Consider the following 15,307-nt stretch of genomic DNA (forward strand, 5'->3'; position numbering starts at 1 on the left):
AATTATGAGATGCATGTGTTTATAAGAATGTTAGAAGTTTATAACCACGCTCCCAAGTGGCACAACTGTCTAAACACTGATCATCAGTGGATTGCTGGTTAGTCATCTCAGCATGTGTTTGTCCTCTCCACCCCAGCCTGGAGTCTTAGCTCAGGTGGCATTGGCAAGAACTAAAACTGGGCAGAAGACTGGGTAAAAAAAATCACAATAGAGGACTGGATAGAAAGATTGCTTAAAAACCAAAAGCCCAAATGCTAACCATTCTACATGAAACATCCTCATTTCTCGAACTCAGTCACAGAGTCATTTCTCTGGCACACAGTTAAAAAGGCTGCAACAATATGGGAAAAAAATGCCACAAAAACAGAACTTTATAAGGGGACACAAGGTTTTGATTAAGCTATATGGTTTACTAGTCACTTCACTGGAGTGGAGTAAATATTCCAATTACGTGGTCTTTTATTTATTTATTTATTTATTTTTGCTTCATTAAAAGTGTTTCTAACCACAAATGGCTTCTTGAGTGGTGAGAAACAGAGGGTTCACTTAATGATTATGAGACCGTGTAACACGACAGTGTGCCAGTGCCTTATCCCTACTATCAATCGGCTTAAAACTCCTTTGGTTGTTTTTGTCTAGAAAAACAACACTACTAAGAGAAAAATTGTTTAGCACATATTACATTCCACAAATACCCGACATATACTGCTGTGCTTTGTGGACTGTGTTCTGAACTTCATACACATGGTAAGAGGTTGTGTTAAAGTGTCATACAAAACTTCAAGACCATTTTTACTATGTTGACCTTCCCATCATCTCAGGATTAAACAACACTTATTTCATGCCACTTGTTTTAACTGCAACAGAAGCAAGAAGTACCAGAAGATATGATAAAACTATAAAACTGTTTCTTATGTAATTAATTGGGAGTCAACTTTATAAACCTCAGGTTCTGACTGACATCCTATTTAGAGTCCTTGAACTCATCTCAATCACATTGCCCTTTATGTAGAAATGAACAAAGACTACAATGATCCACACAGTATACATAAATTTAAAAACCCTATTCTTCATGACCTATAGCAGTTTACCTGAGTAGGATTATGCTAAACACACGTGCACACACACACTCCAAGTAAAACTAAAACCTCCCAAAAAAAAAAGAAAAAAAAAGAAAAAGAAAAACTTGTCTACAATCCAACCTCATTAAGTTATACACTGCTGGACTACAAGATAAAGCTGTTTATGCATTTTATACAGTCCCTATTTAAGAAAGCTCTGTTTTCACAGTTTGGATTATAAAATTACACATAACAAGTGGGAAAAATAAACCTGGTAACACAGTTTGCAAAACACCTGCAAATGGGTTAGACCAATTGGAAGCAACCAAACACACAATTATCTGTTTGGCACAATATGCTCAAGATTAAGCCTCAGTTAATCAAATAATCACAATTAAATCTTGGTCAAGATTTTAATCAGAAAAAAGAATTCCAATAAGAGGTTTCCCTGAAAATGTTCAGCCAAAACGTAACGGCCTGCTAAGAAATCAAGGACTTCCTCACAATGCAAGTGAAACATAAGAAAATGAAGCCCTTCAAGGTGTCTGGAACATTTCAGCATACTCAGAATAGTCATCAGCTTGGAGTTGGTTTTAATGCCTAAAACAGACCAATTTACCCTTTATTCTCTTGCTTTCATGTGGCCCTTTAAAATGGAAAGACAGAATAAACTATACTCTAAAAGAAAGCAAGAGAGAGAAAAGAAAGCGACAAAGCTAGAGAGAGAGAGAGAGAGAGAGAGAGAGAGAGAGAGAGAGAAACGATTAGCTTCAGGCTTGGCCAATTCTTTCATCAACTTGTTGCTTGTTTTCAGGCTCCAAAACCTGTCCCACATGTGAAATGAGTCCCATACGTGGGGCCTATATTTAGGCAAACGGAACATATTCAGTTAATTCAGCAGAGCTCACAAACGTTAGGCCCGTTTGGACAGGAGTGAGAGGTCCAGCTGAGTCCACCCTGATCATCCAAACGAAGAGATGTTCAATCACTTAAAGATCCCCTCACTCCTTCCACAGCCACGTGAGGACCTCAGAAAAGCAGGGGACAAATGAAAACAGATGTAGTGCATGCGCTTGCTGCTTTATTATTTCTTTCTCCTCAAGTCTACACAGTACAACAAGGCTTAGAGGCAGCACTGTGCGCTCCATCACTGTGGAAACAAATGCTCTCCAAAATGACTTCCAGCTTTAGAGGAGTAAACATTCCAAACTTCAAATGGAAGAAAATGGAAAATTCATTAAAAAATTATTTCTGAGCATTTACTATAGATTAATTCACCATAAAGAAAAGAATTACAATTCACCAAATTATGCAAAAATTAGTCATATCGAGAACAACAAAATTGAGAAAAATCCACTCTTGGTATTGTTAATAATGAAAGTTAAATGAATTATGTTACATACTAATGACTAATAACAAAGACTGATATTTTATATATAAAATGTATATATATTTAATTAATACATATAATGTGATTAAACAAATTATTTAAACACATTCAATTATTACTACTATTAATAATAATAATAATAATAATAATCACTTTTATAACAAATAATAATATTATTATTATTAATTATAATACAAATAAATGACACAACATTATTATTATTCATTATGATGAAAATAATTTTTATGTAAATGTTTACTTACACTGTAGAATTCTGCTTATATTTTAATATCTTTTTATGACAAACCAAATGTCTGATTTCCATTAAATAGTCAAAAAGTTTCTTACAGAGCTTTTTTCTGTTCCTTACAATAAAATTAATACCAGTAGTGTTTATTATCTATAATTATAGATATATTTGTAGTGGGGTAATGTCTGTGGTGATAATCTTGTGAGACATTGGATGCACCTTTATGCACCCGCTTAGGAAGTTAGAAAAATACCATGTTGCACTTGCACTTGAGATAAGATCAGTTTTGAGGAGGTGATGATACAAGTGCAGTCTAGAGCCCATTGTGCCAAAATTTCATGATAAATAAACTGACAGAGATGACCTCAAAACCTTGCTTAAAAAATCTCATTACATTGACATTCTGTAAAACTTAGGAAGAGTTTATACTCATGAAACAATCGAAGATTTATATTGACAGCACTGTGGTGTGACCATCGGGTTCTGTTTCTTAACATGAGCAAAGCCAATAATAAACATCATCACCATTCAATCCATAGTTTTGTTGCTTACACCAATTCAACTGCATCATCAAGTCAGATCCAGTCGTCTTTGAGTGATACTGAGTATCAGCTACTAAAGAAACTGTGTTTCCATTTAATGAAAAATAAACTTCACTGATTGCAGTAGAAATGCTCCAGGCTGTGGCCTATTCAACCAGTTGAGAGCAAACATAGCCTGCAGTTACCTTGGCGCTGCTCTCAGTGATGGAGAGAAGTCCACATCCCTCCTGGATTTCCCGTAAGTCTAATTCTGTACAGGGCAGGAGGAGAGGGCTAGGACTGGGGAGCATCTAGTTTGCTGTTAATGTGAGTATATGGTGTAATTCTACACAGAGGACATGGCTCAGACTCTTTCCTTTACCCCTCTCCCCTTCTGTTTGAGGTTCAATGTTAATTGAGGAAGAAAATATTAGTCACTTTTTGGAAAGGGGAGATGTGGAGCCAAAGGAAAATATAAGAGAGAGAGAAAAACGACTGGGCCATGGCCTGGGGACAGAGGGTTTGAAGGGGTTGGAGCTACACTGAGGTTTGAATACTCCAATCTCACACTATTAATCAAGCAACTCCTTAGATTCCATCTATAAATGACATATGCATGCAAAAAAGAAAATATCTTTTCAAGTTCAAGCAGAGAGAACTTTTCTTTAAACAAGAAAACGCTTCCAAACTGTCAAACCTGCCATAATCCATTATGGAATTTAACAGGAAACCAAGTATGATCTCTTCAGTAATGGCTTCTGTTTATGAGTTCTATGTCAACAGCCAATATGAGATGACCATGAATAAAGCTAATGAAGTGTCGGCCTGTAATGTCGCCGTGTGGCCAGCACTGACCTCAGTGTTTGGAAGAGGGAAGAACAACAATGAATTTATAGTCATTAGGGAAATGAGGTGTACAGAAACATACAATCAGTCCCTGTGTCATAGCTTGTGTGTTTTATTACGGATCTTATGATGGAAATGGACACTGATGATAGTCACAATATCGGAGCCAAAAAAGGTCACTCAGAGTAAGACAGGAAAATATTTATATTTGGAACTATATATTTGGAAAGCTGGGATTTCAGCTTTAGGATTATTCTTCCTCTTGCACTCCATTATACAATGACATGAGGCAGAACCTGTCTACAACTAATAGAAGTCCTCGGAGAGCACGCATGTAGTGTGTGCAGTTGCAATGTAGTGCAAACCATCAAGGATCCTTTCCACTTTTTAAAGTATTACCAATTTTTGACGTTGAGTTCAAGCTTCTTTTTTCAAAACATCACTGCTCTGATTCTTGCCCTATCAACAAGAATGGACTGTAAGTTAAACTCACTGCAGAACCAATGAGAATTTTCAGATGGTTCAGGATGGCTCATTTTCCAGAAATCCTTGACACATTGGTGTGCGGTGAGAGACGTGTGAGCCTGTGTACTTCATTATATACTGTATTTGATATTACATAACTATGTGAAATTTATTAAATGTGTTTGGTTTAACTTAAGGGGCACACTGCTGTATTCAAATTGTACCAGTAATACTCCTTTAAAACACTCCTGACTCTACACTTGCATACACGTAACATAATAAAAAATATGTCAGTTTGGATACAGATCTGCAAATTGCTGCATATGAAAATGAATACACTTTGTTGAACTACAAGGAATGTGAGCTACTCAGTCAGCCAGCCAAAACTGCATCAGCATGCTCTAGATTTTCGTTATTAACCCATAAATTTAGAGTTTTGGGAGGTACAGTACTACCCTGATATAAAGAATATCTTTAACAGATTGTTCACACTGCATTTTGGTTTTGTCACTTAATTTAATATACTGAGTGTCCCCTTGTGAATATTTAGACAGGCCTATTTGAACTGAGTCATTGTGATGGTGCCTTTTTCTGTCACTGTGGTGGTACCCTCAAGGGCACATATTCAGTACCTGTAATTAGGGAACATAATTGTAGATTTTATAATTGTGTTGATTTCAAATGCACAATTTTATGCACAGGACTTATATTATATCTGGAGAGAAATATATAATGTACCTTGACTGGACTTAATTCTTGTAACTTTAAAGGTACATGTACACCGTTTGTATCTTTATTTACCAATAATAAACTGCTAGCATGTCTTTTTTCCCCCCTGAGAGTTTAAAGCGATTCAGTTTGAATCAAATGTAAGACCATCTACACCTACACCTTTGCATTCATATTACTTGAGTGTCTTCATTTAACTGTACTAACAATTAGTATTCGTTAAGCGTCATCGCCATGTCTCTGATAAAAAATAACCTATTATGTTTTCAGTACAACAGTCAGGTTTCTGTTTGTGTATATATATATATATATGTATATATCAGTGTCACCTTTGGGCCTGCTATGGACCCATGGAGAGAGGGAGCCCCCAGAACCAGAGCATGTGTTCTGTTTATATGTGCAGAAAAACTTGTCATGTGCTGTTTATTTTATTGTGTTTTGTTAGCCAGTTTATAACAGATAATAAAAGTTCTTCACAAATGGATGATTTTTATGCTGTGGTATTTTGCATATTGACAAGTTTTATTTAGTGGTAGTGGTAGTGGTGGTGGGGGTCACATTCTCTAAAAAACTAGTAATGGGGGGCCAACATTTTGAAAGACACACTGCACACAAGGGACAAAGAGACAGTGACAGAGGCAGACAGACAGACAGATATAAACAGACAGAGAGACAGAGACAGACAGGCAGACACTGTCAGAGACAGAGAGATGGTTAATGATTAAGCAGCCGCAGCTCTGGCTCAGAGACACAGTAAACCAGTAGAACCAGTAAAACCCTGTTACAGTAAACTGGAATAAAAACAATAATCCAGCACATCTGGAAGTGAGCCTCTGCACTGCAACACACTCTCGTGTTTCTGGGCTGACTGGGGCTGGGTTTGGGCTGGTGCCACACATTGGGCCGGGGGTCTGTGGTTGTGTGGGTGTTGGGATATATGCCCCCCAAACACTCATCAACAGACTGCAACCACTGACTCAGTAGGCCACACAGCACCGCACCCTGTTTTCCATGCCACATGCTCTAATAATCCTCAAGACTGTGGCACGGCAAAAGACTTCTACTTTGATTGGCAATAGCTGTTATTTTGAATAAGTATGTATCATACTGTATTTTGCTTGGTGGAATCATATATTTATTTCACAGTCTGCTTAAATAGCCATTTTCCTAACACTTTCTTGAAGCTGTTTTGTTTATCAACATAAATTATTCCCATTAAAAGAAAGTTACAGTCGCGCAGCACTTTTGGGATTGTTTGTGTGGCAGTGTCATATATAAAGAGTCTCTAAACCACAGACTAATCCCCTAAACAGCTACAGTCAGAGAGGCCTGGCAGCCTGACTCTTCCCCTGAGAACAGAGAGAGTGAGAGAGTGAGAGAGAGAGAGAGAGAGAGAGAGAGAGAGAAAGGGTGAGGAGTGTGTATTCTTCAGAAAGTGTGAAAGTGAAAGTGTGTGAGTATGTTTGTGTGGGGGACTGAGGGGCTGAGATGTGCTGAGTGAGTGATGAACCAGCAGAAGCATCTCCTCTCTGGATTTATGGGAATACCTGCGTTTCTGACCTCTGATCTCCTAAGACATTATAAACATTGTGATTTATGAGCGAGACTAATTCAAGCCTGCAGCTCACAACCTCCACTCTGCTGACACCTTAAAGAGGAAAACACAAGCTTCTGCACTCAGTTATAAACCTGTTAGTTTATCAGTTCTTCTTGTTGCAATGGAAAATATTCGCTGCTGAAGTTGAACTAACAGCGTATCATGGATGGAAGGTTTTGAAGCTGTCTAAGCCATAGCAACACAACAATCAGCACAACACTTATCAGCGGCAGCGATAACACCACGTTGAAGTAACCCTTCCTCTGAGGAAACTTGACAGGAGTGTCCAATCAGACCAGAGCTTATGTATATATATCAATGTTGAAGGGGGAGATATTATGAAAATATATCACAGTGCATTAGCACATTAATTTTGGAGTCTGAAGCACCTACTAACCCACAAACTGTAACGAAAAAGTCAGGAAAAAAAATCGATTACAAGAGCTGTTCTGATTTGGTTCCACTTCTGACATCAAGTGGGGAGACTTGGAGGAGACCACCTCCTTATCAATGCATCTTCAATCACAGCACTGCACACATGTTTGTGAGAAACCGAAGCACCAGGTGGAAACCCATGCGGACACAGGGAGAACACACCAAACTCCTCATAGAGTGGAGCAGGAATCCAACCCACAATCTCCAGGTCCCTGGAGCTGTGTGACTGCGACACTACCTGCTGCACCACCATGCCGCCCTTAAATCTGAATTAGCACTACAAAAAAAAAAATAAAAAAATAAATAAATAAAAAAATAAAAATAAACTTCCACACTCCATATCAAATTTCCACAAATTGTATTTTGCCATGAATGAAAGACTCATTTATGGATTAAGTAATCATTACAAAATATATTTTAGAAAATAGTTTGAAAATGCTTTGACCAGGCCGTTTCCACATCCCAAATTATAATTGGCACCATAGTTGGACCACAGTAGCCCAAATATGATTTTATAAAGTCAGATTCAATGTGATTTGTGCTGTTCTCACAGCCACAGGAACCACACATCTGTGTCACATATGATGAAACAGATCAGATTTGGGCCACTTTTACCTGCTGTGTGAACGTAGACTTACTACATTTGTTAATTATTTGTCCGTCAAGAGCATTCATGTGACTCTCTGGCCACTGCAGTATTCCACACTAATGCTGATTGACACACATTTCCCCCAACAGCTCCCCTTCTGATGTCAGATGAGGAGACTTTAGAATTTAACCTTCACTTATCTGAGAATCTCCACTCAAAGAGCTGGACCTGCCTTTATGTGAGAGAGATGAGGTTTAACAATATAAATTAAACAAAGGTGCCAAAACAAGAATGGAAAAAGGAGAGAAATGAGCAACGTTTCTGAGATACGTTTCTCATTGCACATTTGGGTGTTGGGGGTGAGCTGTGGCTCACTGTTATTTAAAAAACAGGCGCTGAAGCTGGGGTTTCTGAACAGAGCTTTTAAGACAGAGGAGAACACTGCTGCGGCGTTTAATCATTGTGGTGTTTTGAAGAAAGCATATCTAAGAAATTTATAAGAACCAGAAAACTGTGTTAACCTGTGGGAAATTGGTTATGACATGTCACACTGAAAACCACAAATATTTTAAAGGTATTTTTAAAAATGTTTGTTTAGTTATACATGCTTAATATAAAGTTTTATACAGCACTGAAAAAAGGTTCTTTGACACGTGAACAGCAGAACCCTTTTTGGTTGTATAGTTAACCCTTTTAAAAAAGACTATTTATATTCAGATGACTCTTGGGCTTTTCCTGAGTCTAAATGGAACCAAGGTGTTCAGCACAGAGCCCTTGTAAATGTAGTAAGTGATAGGTGTTGGAAATATGATTTACGACGCTATTTTTAATAAATAAAATCACACAAAGGGGATAAATGGACCTCAGGGAGAGACTAAATGAAATACAGAACAATGTAGGCTTTGAGTTTTTGACATATGGTTCTATCAAGCATCAAAGGGTTTCTACAAGACTTGGGACCATTTTTGGTTCTATATGGGTCCTATATTCCATTTTTGCTATGAGCATACTGAAGAAGAAAAACCCACCACCTCTGTTTCCTTGTAAGCTTCCAGGATTCCAGGTAACAGTGTTCAGCATGAAATTTTCTTTCTGTCACCAGCTCACTCAGTTTCTGGACTGGAAATTTAAGAAGTGTCATATTTGTCACATGTGCTGGGACTCATCCAAGCATTCTTTGGCTCCTGAGAGTAAAAATTGGCCGTGAGGCTCAGCTTTAAGTTATCCCGGTCTCTGCTGCTGCGCCACGGCCCTGAACTATCCTGCACAAACAGAATAACAGGATACAAGCTCAAGTTCCCTCTGTCTTTTTCTCTCCCTCATTCTCATTCCTCCTTCCCTCACTCCCTACCTCCCTATCTTTGCCTGTCTTTCTCTCCCTCTTTGTCTTTTTCCGTCTCTCTTCCTTCTTCTCTCTCTCTCCCCCTCTCAGTTTCCCCTGTCCCTCCCTACCTCGACACCACCACTACTCTTCACTCACCCACACACACACACACACACACACACGCACACACACGCACACACACCACAGCAGCCTGCCGAACCCTGGCCCAAAACTTCAAAGAACTGAGAGGAAAATAAGACAGACTTCCAGCTGACACTCACTCCCACGTCTGCTCTACATAAACCAAACTATCAATGAATAAATCCTAATTAGTCCGGCAATAATGAAGAAAACAAAGCAAGCGGATGAGGCCTATTTGTGTTGGACGGTTGTCAGTAATGGTGTCACATTGTTTGAGTTCAGCAGGGTTACATATTGCTTTACATTGCTGCTGTGTGTATATATACCTAACAGGAACCAAATTCTACGAACCAGGGCTCTGCTACACTTCACTCATTCATTCATTCACATTCTGTACCTGCATCATCCTATAAAGAGTTGTTGTGCTACACATTATATTATTTCTTAACCACTATCACAATGCTGGCAATTGCAATACTGACCTCATGGAATTCTGGAAGATGCAAATTAACCTGTTAATGAATCCCAAATTTTGTGTGTTCTCTTAGAATCCAGACCAATCAAGGTATCTTTCCAAACCTTCCAATTATATATATATATATATATATATATGACACATGTGTAAGGGTTATTAATGTTTTGTTTGTTTGTTTTTTTATCTGAGTAAAATTACAAATTTGTTTTTGCTTAAGACACAGAAAGATCTCAGTCTAAGATTGTTTACTTTTATCACACACAGTTTAATATGTAAGATATTTTACAGTTCCAACATTGCATTGCTATACAGAAAAAAGTGTGCAAAGCATCATAGAATTATCTTCCATTTTGCAGGCTGGTGTTCAACACACCTATCTGCCCACCAGTAGGTCTCCTTGGGCAAGACTCCTAAAACCAATTGTTCCTAACACTGTAATACTATAAAAGTTTAAATTGCTCTGAATAAGGGTCTTCTAAATGCTGTAAATGTACAGCAGTACAAACTGAGTCAAATCCCTCACCATTGTTGTGTAAGAAGGCATGTTTTCTTCTATTACAAGGTCTATGAGTTTGCCGTGGCAGCAGATTTCAGAAGCAGTATGAGTGTCCACGCTCCTCTGGAGCTTGTTTGCTTCCCCACTGGAGCCGACATGACCACAACTGCATGACTGTGGCTTCACTGGCTCATGGAAGTGTGCCGTCCACACAATCAAAGCACACTTCTGTACAAATACACAGTTTAACAAACACACATACACACAGCCTCTAACACGCACTGTACATACACACCTCTGCACACAAAGCAATAATAACAGCCCCTCATGGCACAACACTAATGCCAGAGCATGCTTTACTGAGGACAAGGGTGATGCTGAGGTTTCTGCTCTTTGCGAGAACAAGACCATACTGCACCATAATTACATGTGCAGTAATTCATGTGGGCAAAAACACACAGAGAGATGTAGGAGGCAAAATAAGCACAGTGACCAGAAAAAGTGCTGTAAATGTTCATCTCATATAGTTTTCAAGAATGTTAAACAAAATGAAATTTAGCTTTTTGAGAGATAAACAGTCATTAATAATGAGGCAGTAATGTATGTATAAATATGAAGTACAATGTTTCATGCCTTAGGTATAATACCGGAAGCCAAAATGTCAGTTAATTTTCTACAAAGATAAAAAAGCTGTGCTAACATACTGTTGTGAATCCATAATATTTGCCAGGGGTAGCTGCATCAGCTGAAGAGAATTTAATCAGTGTTTACATTTTGATATTGTTATGTTCAGTGTAGTGTTGTTACAATACCAAAATTATGACTTTCGATACAATAACCGCCTAAATATCTTGATGCCGATACTGAAATGATACCATGTCAAAAACCTAAAACTTCAGGAAAAGTAATGTACTTTCTCTACAAGCTGAGGGCGGTCGGCAAAATCGCTTGTGTCTCCTTGTTATGTGTGATGCCACGCGTAGCCTTTCACCATTTCTTGGAAAAATTGCACCTTCGGTCCCATGTCATACATTTATAAGGCGTGTTTACTGTAATAAAGCTGTAAATAAAGCTGTAAATAAAGCTGAATGCCTCAATCGATTGTGTGATTTCAGTTCAGGAGTTCAGAAAAAGCAATAAATTCAACATAAAAGGAAGCAAACGTGTCTTTGGTAGCATTTTGTGCAAATTGTGTCCCAACAAGTTGTGTTACCAGCGTTTAATACCGCTCTTATTTTAAAACACTCCTTCTTAAAGTACAGGTATCAATTATATGGGGTAATGTACCGCTTTTAATGACAAGGGATGAAATACTTTTCTAGTATCTATATACCGTGCAACACTAGCTCAGTGTGACCTTAACTAAAGTCAAAGCAGTATGTCTAAACTAACAAGCATTAAAGAAATTAAAAAGTTTTTAATTATGATACAAAAAAATCCAACCACCTTACAATTTTTTTCCTCATTTAGTAACATTAACATTAGCTGGTAATTTGGTTCTGGGCAGACTGAAAATCTACATCTGGGTTATCTACATCTGGATCAGGAAATGGTGCAAGGTAATAGCAGGAAACTCAGAATTACAGAATTATAATACAGAAACTATAATATTTTTAATAGAGGAAATATAGAAATATAATAAATATTCACATCATCTCCAATGGGATTGAATATCATCATGCTTCTCTCAAAAACAGGAATGCTGAGTAATATTAAAGGAATGTCCATGGGAATGTTGATATGGTGACTGGACTTCATCATATGTTAATCAAGCAGGAAAAGCTCTCACTTCACCTCTTCCTACAACAATCCCCTTCAGCTGTTGTACTTAACCACTCAGAACACCTCATTATAATGAGGAAAGTAGTAAATATGAAACTTTGTAGATCAGAAAACAGGAATGATGAGTCACTCACACTGTGGCCTTGTAGCTGTGGTCTTATTGTTTGTAACTCTCTGATTCACTCTGCAGTGATGAGACAAATATCCCACACTTCACAAGACCTAACAGTTATAACTCAGCTGTATGAGTCAGAGACTGATATGATAGACCATAATCCCTTTCACTTCACTGACCCTATATTAAAGATTCATGATGGGGAGTTTCAGGAGAACAGTCAATCAATTCCCCCTATAAAACTCTGAAAGTAAATCCTAGCCTGTATTTAATGCCTTAGAAATGGGCCTCAGAGTGTTTCAGGTTTGAGTCTTGCAGCAGAGGAGATAAGAGGACTTTCAAAACTCTACCCTGATCAGTTAGCAATGTTAAAAGGTCTAAAAATGGCTAAGCCAGGCCACGAGAGGCGATCCACAGAGTCAAAGCATGCTGCTCTTTAAAACCCTTAAAAGGCCAGCGTCTTTAAAGGAGAATTTGTTCTGCTGGAGATCAGGGACAGATTCTTCTTATGATCCACTGCAGGGACAGATGAAGTCATCTCCTCAGTTGCATTTTAAAAATACAGCCAAATGTGACATAATAACCCATGTTTTCATGTTTGTTTCTTAGGTACTTGCAAATCATTGAAGAAATGAAGCAATCAATGAGGGAATTAAACATGACATGACTCGATTTCCCTAAAGCAGAGCTTCAAATGTTTACTAAGGTACCCAAACTAAGGGTGGCTGATGTAATGATATGATATCACCATCACAATAAATGACAAGGTTTGTCCATTTCTGAACACTGACTAACCACGGTTCAGTAAGGTTCTGCTGCCCTTCAGCCACAAGACCATGAGAGGAGCTAGGTAATGGTGTTTAATGATTAGTTTTGGATCACAAAAAGCTACTTCAGCTCACCTCATCACTCCAGAGAACAAAGTTCCACTGCTACACAGCTCAACATAAGGTTGATTTATACCTTTGTAGCTCATGCTTGGCATTGAGTGCGGTCATCTTAAGTTCATGTGTGACTGATCCAAAGCATCAAATTTCATGACTTTCAATTGGTGATTATGCTTTCTGCAGACAATAGACCATCTAAATATCTATTGTACAATAATGTCTTCAGATATGGTATTGTTTATATTGCATAACTCTAACTTAAAAATTTGTTTGTACATTTTGGTGAGATACGTAATTGCACTGAGCCTGTGGAAGATTAATATGTGAACTTTTAAATGTAGATAAATGTATACAAATTGCTATGTGAAGTTGTATTCTGTGATTTTGAGCTTACTGAGTTGTTCATTTAAGATGAAATACTAATAAGTATATTTCAATTGAAATGCGTATCTTGCGTACATTTGTGTATTTTGTAAAATTTCTGTCAGTCAACAGCATTCATGTGACTCTTTGACTACTGCAACATGCCACAGTAATTCTGTCTGACTCACATTTCCTCTGACAGACACACAAAGAAAACAACACTGTCCTCTATAAAGAGGAAATGCTCAACTAATGTGTATCTATGTGTGAATGTGTGCATGTGTGAAAGTGACAGAGAGAGAGAGAGAGAGAGAGAGAGAGAGAGAGAGAGAAAGAGAGAGAGAGAGAGAGAGAGCGCACGCGTGAATTTGTTTGTCAAAAAGCACCCAGCCAGTCATCATAACACTTTCCCCTTTGTGCACATGCTTGAGCGCGTGCCTGCATGCACACACACAGTGATAAATGGGGGTCTCTAGAGTGTGTCCCCCGCTTTCCGAGGCTAAATTCGTTACAGATTTCCATGTGTGCAGGGGCTTGCTGCAGTGTGTGCACGACGCTCTGTGGACTCTGAGTTCACAGTCAGACAGAGTGGGTCCCAACAGGACCCAAAGGAACACAGCTCCAGCTAGAGACCCAGCAGCACAGCTGTTCACAAAGCAAAGCCCAGTAACCGCTCCGAGAAAATGTTCCAGATCATGCACAGGACCGTCTTCCTGACATCTCCACTGGCAGACGTCACAATGGCAAAGTGTTTAAAGATTCTTGAAGGAATAGTTTGGCCAAAAATCAAATTCATGCAATTGTTTGCTAACCCCCATATGATACTGATCAGCTGTGACATCGCAGAGAGTGTGTTCTTTAGTTCTGCACAGAGGCTAAAAAGATGATCATAAAAATACACAAGTTTTCATCATGCAAACTGAATGCCTAAATCATGTTGTACAGCTATTATAATAAGCAGCAGTGATAACTGCTGTTTATTAGTTTACAGTACATGCAGCATCAAAGCAAAACTAAAGGTGACCTACTTAAATTGAAGACATTTGGGGCTGCAAATTATTATTATTATTATTATTATTACCAAACTATTCCTTTATCATTCTTCAGAGTAGCATATATTGCCACTGTGTCCGACTAATAATGGTGTTGCAGAGTGCTTTATGCACTGTTGAGACTGAATTTAATCTACAATAACAGGCAACAAACTCCCAGCATCTGGTGTGAATCACTACAGATTTGGCTGGCAAATTTACATGGAGATAATAATATGAACTCCAGTTCATTCTGGCCTATTAGGGGCTTCCACTAAGTGTGCTTTTCCCCCTTTTGTTTTATTGCATGGTTCTGGGCAATGCTGCCTGTCATGGGCATAGTAAAGATACACCATGCAGAAATTTACCATACAATCCCCTTTAACGTGTAAGAATAGCTTATTTTGGATCAGCACTGTAATTGGTCAGGAGCAAGCTGATGAGCTAACCACAGCAGACATTATTGATTAGAAAGCTGCTTTTATATATTAGGTGCAGTTAGCAAAAGATAGCTTTTCCAGAGATATGGCCAGAGAGAGCAGTCATGTGATTTAGGGATAGAGTCTCTCTTGGACCCCAACTTGAGCTTTTACCCAGCCCTGGAGAAGAGTAAGCCAGGAAAGACATGATGAAAGCAAACATTCTTGCCAAAAAACAGTATTACTTCAGTTTATACGGGTTATACAAACTAAATGCCAATTAAGTCATTACAATTTTAAACAACGCTGACATTATTATGTGCTCAAAATAGCAAAGTGGAAATTACATTTAAAAAAAGGTTGTGAATTTGAATTTAACTGTGGTTTCACT

General features: G+C 38.3%; 1 protein-coding gene across 1 annotated transcript in view; it reads right to left on the reverse strand.

Annotated features, from left to right (window-relative positions):
- Positions 1 to 15,307, reverse strand: part of pear1 (platelet endothelial aggregation receptor 1) — a 56,873-nt gene that overhangs the window by 29,365 nt on the left and 12,201 nt on the right. The gene's annotated exons all lie outside the window — the stretch shown is intronic.

Source organism: Hoplias malabaricus, chromosome 10 (genome assembly GCF_029633855.1).
Source record: "Hoplias malabaricus isolate fHopMal1 chromosome 10, fHopMal1.hap1, whole genome shotgun sequence".
Classification (NCBI taxonomy): domain Eukaryota; kingdom Metazoa; phylum Chordata; class Actinopteri; order Characiformes; family Erythrinidae; genus Hoplias; species Hoplias malabaricus.